The sequence below is a fragment of the Nerophis ophidion genome, linkage group LG20 (assembly GCF_033978795.1).
Source record: "Nerophis ophidion isolate RoL-2023_Sa linkage group LG20, RoL_Noph_v1.0, whole genome shotgun sequence".
NCBI classification, from domain to species: Eukaryota; Metazoa; Chordata; class Actinopteri; order Syngnathiformes; family Syngnathidae; genus Nerophis; species Nerophis ophidion.
In genome coordinates, this window is record NC_084630.1 from 26,580,024 (window position 1) to 26,590,023 (window position 10,000).

Sequence of the window (10,000 nt, forward strand, 5' to 3'; positions counted from 1 at the left end):
GCCCTCAGTTTTTTTTTTGTATGTAATTGTTTTTTAAACTTCATTATATACTTTAATCCCCTTATTTACCTTCTTGAGACCTCTTTAGGACCACCCTTTCTTGATATATAAATATTTGTATTTACAACATCAATAATATATACATACTATGCAAATATAAAAAAGGTAAGCTTTTAGTTAATTTTATTTTTTTGACAATTTTTGTTTGTAATTGTTTTTTAATTTTCATTATTTACTTCAATTTATTACACTATATATTATATACTGTATATATAATATGTAAATATTACATACATGTTATATTTTTTATTTATATTTTAGTCTACTCTTAATACCTGCATTATCCTTTCCATCCTTACCCTTTCCATCCTTTGTAACCCAGCTACTGTGTCCAACAATTTCCCTTGTGGATCATTAAAGTTTGTCTAAGTCTATACATATTTATTTTGTTTTTGTTTTTAAACATTTTGGCCAAAGGGGGCGTATTTCAATTTCTTACACACACTTGTTATTACATATGTTGGCCATAGGGCAAGAGCTTCAATTTTTTTTTACACACTTATTATTACATATGTTGGCCACAGGGGGTGACCTTTTAAAATGGACAGAGTCAATTTGAAAAATTTCTTCTTTTTGGAACCACCATAATTGTGATAGATTTCACCACCTGGGTTGCAAATGAGACATTCTCTATTAGATGCAATGGTTTTCCGTATTGGGACCATAATTTATGTCCTAACTTGTTCACCGGTTCTCATATGGACGGTACTTTTCCTTGTTGATGTCTGAAGAAGCGTAGACATACAAGAACACACACACACATAAACACACATTCTTGTATTTTTTACCTTCTTGAGACCTCCGAATAATGCCTAGCTCTTTTAGATCACCCTTTCTAGATATATAAAGATTTGTATTTACAACATTAATAATATATACAAACTATATAAATCTGCATGAGGTGGCGACTTGTCCAGAGTGTACACCGCCTTCCGCCCGATTGTAGCAGTCATAGGCTCCAGCGCCCCCCGTTACCCCAAAGGAAATAAGCGGTAGAAAATGGATGGATGGATAAATGGAAACTATAGAAATATAAAAAAGATTGTTGTGAAAAATTAGTTGGAATTTCACAAGAAAAACTTTTTCTTGATTTTACTCAACGCAAGTTAAAATTGTTTGAGAAAAAACAATTATTTACTTCAAATTATTACAGTATGTCTCTATATACATATTTATTTATTATTTTTTTTATACATTTTTGCCAAACTTGTTATTTCATATGTTGACCAGAGGTCCTTTTTTTTTTTTTTTTTTTTTTTTCTTTTCCATGAAAAAGGGACGTTTTTGTCATGAAAAAGGGAGGTTTTTGTGGTTGGTCCAGTAATTGTAAGTGTATATTGTGTTTTTTATGTTGATTTAATAATAATAATTAAAAAAAAAAAAAAAAAAAAAATATATATATATATATATATATATTTATATATATATATATATATATATATATATTATTTTTTTATTTTATTTTTTTTATTTTATTTTATATATTTTTTAAATAAAAATTGATAAAAAATTATTCTGCGGCCCGGTGGTTGGGGACCACTGCTCATATGGACATTACTTTTTTTGTTGATGTCTCAAGAAGAGCAGAAATACACGAACACCGCACACACAAACGCAAATCTGCATGTTTGTACAATGAATGCTTAATGCCAAAAATAGTAAAAGGACAGGGGGGGGGAAAGTGCATTTATATGTGTGTCTTCACGCCTGTGTGTGTTACAAAGAGTGGGGATCAGGGAGGATGTCGCACACTTCTTGCCTCCAAATGCACATAACAGACATTCTACTCCAATCACATATCGCCCCGCCCTCTTTGGAGCTAACCAATGAGCGCTCTTCTTCCGCTCCCTCTGCCCTCATGGCCCCACCCCTTTCTCGCTCGACCAGCGCAGCATAACTCACCAAGGCAACCCACACACACACACACACGCACACGCACACGCACACACACACACACCACACACACGCAGCTGTACTGGTAGAAGCAGGCGTGGACACACACACACGCTCGCACACACACACACTCAGTTTCGTAAAGGTTGCGGCACCGGCGCGTAGAGAAAAAAAGGATTTTGTAGCGATCCAACATGTCCTGTTATTGTCTGTCCTAAGTGTAGTCAATCAGTACTCACACACGACAGACGTGTTGGGTGATTTCTTTTTTCACGGAAGAATTAGACACAAAAGGACGGCACGGAGGTTTTTTTTTTCTTTCTCTCCCATGAAAGGATCTTATGTGTTTTCTAGAAGGCTTCCCAGCGCAACAAACTGGAGTCCTCACACCCACCAGGTAAACACTTTCTTCAATGGTAGCCTTCGTGCTACCGATCCGCTTCCCTACATCCCAGCTAATTAGTCATTAAACTGTTTCTGCACATGTTTATTCTTTTTTAGTTTGAAATTAGTTGGACAAACTTTTCCCAAATGGGAGATTGTGGGGGCTACCTTGATTTTATTAACATTTAATTCACATTTTGAACTAATTGAATGTAAAATGAAAGAAGACCAACAGTCAGATTTGTGTCACAGGTTAGTATAAAAAAACCTAGTAAAACAAGTAAATCATCATTTCCAGGTTTCTCTGGGATGAGTTTTTCCACTACACACACACACACACCATGTTCACCATGTGCTCACGTTTTACATTTACACAACATTTACTGTCCCTTATTATTATTTTTTAAATCATGCTACGACTAAACCCCTCGCTGTCTTGCCCTTCTCTAAATTAACTTTCATTCTTCATGGGAGGTACCGGGAGGACAGTTGACAGACTTTCTTGATATAAATAAGACCGAAGATAATCCAGATGGTCAGAAAACATAACGCACCAGTTTACTCTGCAATAGAAAAATAAAAATAAAAACAATCAAACTACAGAAGAATTACACAAAAGAACAGCACAGGTTTTTTTTCCATGAAAGGATCTTATGTGTTTTCTCCAAGGCTAAACAGTGTTTTCAATGGCAGCCTTCGTGCTACCGATCTGCTTCCTTACATCCCAAATAATTAGTCATCTAACTGTTTCTGCACGTATTTGACCTGTTTTTACTCTTACTCTGTTTGAAATTAATTGTACAATTATTTCCCAAATGGAATACTGTGTGTGCTACCTTGATTTTCTTAACATTTAATTCACAATTTACGCCAATCGAATCGAACAAGACCAAAAACTGTCAGATTTGTGTCACAGGTTAGTAATTTAAAAAAATCTAGTAAAACAAGTAAATCATAAATTACTCGCTTAGAATTAAGATCCAGGGTTCTCTGGGATGAGTTTTTCCACTACACACACACCATGTTCACCATGTACTCATGTTTAACATTTACACAACATTTACTGTTCCTTATTATTATTTTTTAAATCATGCTACGACTAAACCCCTCACTGTCTTGCCCTTCTCTAAATTAACTTTCATTCTTCATGGGAGGACAGTTGACAGACTTTCTTGATATACATAAATCCAAACATAATCCAGATTGTCAGAAAACATAACGCACAAACTTACTCTGAAATAGAAAACCAAAAATTAAACTACGGAAGAATTAGACAGAAAGAAAACACAGTTTTTTTTTCCATGAAAGGATCTTATATGTTTTCTAGAAGGCTAAACAGTTTTTTCAATGCCATCCTTCGTGCTATTGATCTGCTTCCTTACATCCCAAATAATTAGTTATCTAACTGTTTCTGCACATGTTTTATCGGTTTTTACTCTTACTCTGTTTGAAATTAGTTGTACGATTATTTCCCAAATGGAATACTGTGTGTGCTACCTTGATTTTCTTAACATTTAATTCAAATTTTAAACCAATCGAATCAAAGAAGACCAAAAAGAGTCAGATTTGTGTCACAGGTTAGTGATTAAAAAAAATCTAGTAAAACAAGTAAATCATAAATTTCTCGCTTAGAATTACGATCAAGGTTTCTCTGGGATGAGGTTTTCCACTACACACACACACCATGTTCACCATGTGCTCACGTTTCACATTTACACAAAATTTACTGTCCCTTATTTTTATTTTTTAAATCATGCTACGACTAAACCCCTCACTGTCTTGCCCTTCTCTAAATTAACTTTCATTCTTCATGGGAGGTACCGGGAGGACAGTTGACTGACTTTTTGATATAAATAAGACCGAAGATAATCCAGATGGTCAGAAAACAACACACAAGCTTACTCTGCAATAGAAAAAAAAAAAAAAAAAATCAAACTACGGAAGAAACAGACAAAAGAACAGCACAGGTTTTTTTTCTCCATGAAACGATCTTATGTGTTTTCTCCAAGGCTAAACAGTTTTTTCAATGGCAGCCTTTTTGCTATCGATCTGCTTCCTTTCATCCCAACTAATTAGTCATCTAACTGTTTCTGCACATATTTGACCTGTTTTTACTCCTACTCTGTTTGAAATTAGTTGTAAATTTTTTTCCCAAATGGAATACTGCGTGTGCTACCTTGATTTTCTTAACATTTAATTCAAATTTTAAACCAATCGACTAGAAGAAGACCAAAAAGAGTCAGATTTGTGTCACAGGTTAGTGATTAAAAAAAATCTAGTAAAACAAGTAAATCATAAATTTCTCGCTTAGAATTACGATCAAGGTTTCTCTGGGATGAGGTTTTCCACTACACACACACCATGTTCATTCACCATGTGCTCACGTTTTACATTTACACATTCACTGTCCCTTATTATTATTTTTTAAATCATGCTACGACTAAACCCCACACTGTCTCTCCCTTCTCTAAATTAACTTTCATTCTACATGGGAGGTACCGGGAGGACAATTGACAGACTTTTTGATATAAATAAGACCAAAGATAATCCAGATGGTCAGAAAACAACACACAAGCTTACTCTGCAATAGAAAAAAAATAATAATAATCAAACTACGGAAGAAATAGACAAAAGAACAGCACAGGTTTCCCTTTCCATGAAAGGATCTTATGTGTTTTCTCCAAGGCTAAACAGTTTTTTCAATGGCAGCCTTTTTGCTATCGATCTGCTTCCTTTCATCCCAACTAATTAGTCATCTGCTTCTTCACATATTTTACCTGTTTTTACTCTTACTCTGTTTGAAATTAGTTGTACAATTATTTCCCAAATGGAATTTTTTATGTGCTACCTTGATTTTCCCAACATTTAATTCACATTTTAAACCAATCGAATAGAAGAAGACCAAAAATAATCAGATTTGTGTCACAGGTTAGTAATTAAAAAAAATCTAGTAAAATAAGTAAATCATAAATTTCTCGCTTAGAATTAAGATCCAGGTTTTTTCTGGAATGAGGTTTTCCACTACACACACACACCATGTTCACCATGTGCTCACGTTTTGCATTTACACAACATTTACTGTCCCTTATTATTATTTTTTAAATCATGCTACGACTAAACCCCTCACTGTCTTGCCCTTCTCTAAATTAACTTTCATTCTTCATGGGAGGTACCGGGAGGACAGTTGACAGACTTTTTGGATATAAATAAAACCGAAGATAATCCAGATGGTCAGAAAACAACACACAAGCTTTCTCTGCAATAGAAAAAATAAAATAAAAATCAAACTACGTAAGACTTAGACAAAAGAACAGCACAGGTTTCTTTTTCCATGAAAGGATCTTATGTGTTTTCTCGAAGGCTAAACAATTTTTTCAATGGCAGCCTTCGTGCTATCGATCTGCTTCCTTACATCCCAACTAATTAGTCATCTAACTGTTTCTGCACATATTTTACCGGTTTTTACTCTTACTATGTTTGAAATTAGTTGTGCAATTTTTTCCCAAATGCAATACTGCGTGTGCTACCTTGATTTTCTTAACATTCAATTAACATTTTAAACCAATCGAATCGAAGAAGACCAAAAACAGTCAGATTTGTGTCACAGGTTAGTAATAAAAAAAATCTAGTAAAGCAAGTAAATCATCATTTTCTCGCTTAGAATTAAAATCCAGGTTTCTCTGGGATGTTCACCACGTGCTCACATTTTACATTTACACAACATTTACTGTCTCTTATTATTATTTTTGGAATAATGCTACGACTAAACCCCTCAACGTTTTGCCCTTTTCTAAATTAACTTTCATTCTTCTACCGGGAGGACAGTTAACAGAATTTCTTGATAGAAATAAGACTGGAGATAATCCAGAAGGTCAGAAAACGTAACGTACCAGCTTAGTCTGTCCATCCATCTATCCATTTTCCACTGCTTTACCCTATTGGGTCGCGGGGGGCGCTGGTGCCTATCTCAGCTACAATCGGGCGGAAGGCGAGGTACACCCTGCAATATAAAAAAATAATAATCAAACTACAGAAAAATTAGACAAAAGGACGGCATAAGTTTTTTTTTTCCCCCCCCATGAATGGATCTTATGTGTTTTCTAGAAGGCCAAACACTTTTTTCAATGGCAGCCTTCGTGCCATCGATCTGCCTCCTTTTATCCCAAATAATTAGTCATGTAACTGTTTCTGTACATTTTTTATCGGTTTTTAGTCTTACTATGTTTGAAATTAGTTGCACTAACCCTTCCCAAATGGAAGACTGTGTGTGCTACCTTGATCTTTACATTTAAATCACATTTTAAACCAATATAATGTAATATGAATGAAGCCCAATAATAGTCAACATGACCGATTTGTGTTACAGGTTTGTCCTACAAAAATCTAGTAAAACAAGTAAATCATCATTTTCTCACTTAGGACTAAGATTCAAGTTTCTCTGGGATGAGTTTTTCCACTACACACACACCATGTTCACCATGTTCACCATGTGCTCACATTTTACATTAACAAAACATTTACTGTCTCTTATTATTATTTTTATAATTATACTACAACTAAACCCCTCACCGTCTTGCCCTTCTCTAAATTAACTTTCCTTTTTCATGGTGGTACTAGAAGGACAATTGACAGACTTTCTTGATAGAAATAAGACTGAAGATAATCCAGAAGGTCGGAAAACGAAACGCACCAGTTTACTCTGCAATAGAAAAAAAAAAAAAAAAAAAAAATTCGGAAGAATTAAACAAAAGGACAGCACCGCGTTTTTTTTTTTCCGATGAAAGGGTCTTATGTGTTTTTTGGAAAGCTAAACACTTTTCAACGGCAGCCTTCGTGCTACCGATCTGCTTCCTTACATCCCAACTTATTAGTTACCTAACTGTTTCTGCACATGTTTCACCAGTTTTTACTCTCTATGTTCAAAATTAGTTGTACAAACTTTTCACGAATGGAATACTGTGTGTGCTACCTTCACTTTCTTAACATTTAATTCACATTTTAAACCAATTCAATGTAATAATGAAAGACGATCAAAAACAGTCAAAATGTCAGATTCGTGTCACAGGTTAGTAATAAAAGAAACCTAGTAAAACAAGTAAATCTTCATTTTCTCGCTTAGAATTAAGATCCAGGTTTCTCTGAGGTGAGTTTTTCACTACACACACACACCATGTTCATGATGTGCTCATGTTTTACATTTACACAACATTTACTGTCTCTTATTATTTCTTTATTATTTCTGGTAGCGGTGGGTGTATATTGTAGCGTCCCGGAAGAGTTAGTGCTGCACGGGGTTCTGGGTATTTGTTCTGTTGTGTTTATGTTGTGTTACGGTGCGGATGTTCTCCCGAAATGTGTTGGTCATTCTTGTTTGGTGTGGGTTCACAGTGTGGCACATATTTGTAACAGTGATACAGTTGTTTATACAGCCACCCTCAGTGTGACCTGTATGGCTGTTGACCAAGTACGAATTGCATTCACTTGTGTTTGTGAAAAGCCGTAGATATTATGTGACCTGGGCAGTGGTTTATTGGCGCTTTGTACGTCACCCTACGTCCGTGTACACAGGGGCGTTTTAAAAAGTCATACATTTTATTCTTTGATACAGATACCGATTATTTCGGATATTAGATTTTAAAGCATTTATCGGCCGATAATATCGGCAGTCCGGACATCTCTAGTGAAAAATACTTCCTTTTTATTCAAATTTTTTAAAATATTTCTTATTTTTATATATTAAGTGCAGCAACTACAAATTAATTAAAAATCTAGACGGCATGGAAAGCCCAGAACTTTGAAAACACAGACACAGTTTGTGCACCAAGACATAAGCAAATTAAGCAGCTGCTAAGGGCCCCGTGGCCACCAGGGGGCCCCCAAGAGTACATGATTATTCACATCGTTTTAATACTAGTTCAGAGGTGTCCACAATACGTGCCCAGCACGCTAGCCAGGAGAAATCACTTGTTTAACAAAATTGGCCCGCGGTGTATTTTTGTCAAATTTTATACCACCGCAAAATACGTTTGATACAATATTGCACAGATTTCAATAGCCCCGTGTGGAGTTCAATGAAATCACTAGTTAACGTCCACTGGGAGAACAGCATTTATGTATATTGCCCAATCCAAACAACTTTGCCCACTAATGGCGTAAATTAACTACAACCAACAAAAACGTCAACAGACGGTCGCACGTAACACACATCCTGCTCATTGAACTTAGTGGACATAAAACACGTTTATATAAATCTAAAATTACCCATATCCATTATTGGGCATGATGGGTAATTTTTGCAAAACTCTCGCCACACTTCCCCATGTTTGGCACAGTTTAGCTGCCTGATATTTCTGATTGATTACAAAACCTAAAGGACGTCGTCAGGAAAGTAAACAATGTAGGGGTCAAACTTTCACACACTCGTAATATTCAATGTTTTATCGTTTATACTTCATCTGGCATTGTCGGCACGGTGTGGGAGTGGAGGGTTGTTGAGGTTGAATTCGTTTAAGTTATGTGTTGTTGTTCGAACTGTTCACTTTAATTAATGCAAATTGAAGTGTTATTTTAGCACAAAAGATTGTTGTTACGTCACAACCAACATTGTAGCAAAAAAAGCATCGTAAAGTGTATATTTGTCTGTGCGTGTCTTTGTGTGTGTGTGTGTGTGTCTTTGTGTGTGTGTGTGTCTTTCTGCGCGCATCCATATATCGGCATATTGGCAATTACCTTCGAAAAATGGCTTTACCCCAGTTTGTAATGTATTCTTTCATGTTTGGCAAACTTCCCTCTCCATTTCAGTACGACATTAATTTGCAGACTTAAACATTGCCATCGCAGAACATTCTAAAAACGTAATATTTCGGGAACTGAAAAAATGCTTGCCATTTGCACCAATATGGGACCAAGAAGCAACCCAAATGCACCCTTTAGGTAATGTTATATGCCCAAAAAGGCTAATATAATCACAATGTTCTGGGAACCAAAATAGTTAGCTGGGTAAACATCAGTGTAAAGATCACTCTCATACAGCACACATAGTTCTAATAAATACACAATAACTCAAGTTAGTGGAGTGATTTCAATATCAAATGTATTTACATTACACACCTACTTTTACATTTAAACCATTTTTCTTACCTTGTTTCTGGTAACTGTTCATTAATATTCAGGTCTTTGCTTGATATTTAATTTAATTCAGTTTGTTTTTGTACAATGGAATGTGTTACTTTTGTATACATCTGAGTGATTTTATTGTTGCACTTAAATGTTTCCTTGCACTAAAAAATATTTTTGCACATTGCTGTTGCAGGTTTTTGTTGCTAAAAATACTAAACCAAATCAGAACCAGCTTTATTGGCCGGGTATGTTTAATACACAAGGAATTTAACTTCGGACTGTGCTCTCCCGGTAGAATGCAAATATTAAATAATAACGATGAGTTAGAAATAAAAAAAAAAGGTATTTTAAGGCTAATATGTACAAGACTGATAAGACAAGACAACATTTTTTCTGTAAATAAACAGCTTTATCGCTTTGAACAATCAACCCCAAGCCATCGTAGCTGAATGATCTACATTTTTAAATGATGAACCGTATGTGACACTTTGGACATCATTCATTTATTGGTATTATTTGTGTTTTTATTGCATTTATGTTCTTA

General features: G+C 35.1%; 1 protein-coding gene across 6 annotated transcripts in view; it reads left to right on the forward strand.

The window, feature by feature from the left end:
- tenm3 (teneurin transmembrane protein 3) overlaps window positions 1-10,000 on the forward strand; it is a 779,964-nt gene that overhangs the window by 246,046 nt on the left and 523,918 nt on the right. Inside the window, exon 1 of one of the 6 annotated variants that reach the window (XM_061880871.1) lies at window positions 1,974-2,350. The exons of the other annotated variants lie outside the window; for them this stretch is intronic. The gene's annotated coding sequence lies outside the window, so the exon portion shown is untranslated. Of the gene's footprint in view, window positions 1-1,973; window positions 2,351-10,000 lie in introns of those variants that run through there. 6 annotated transcript variants of the gene reach the window in all.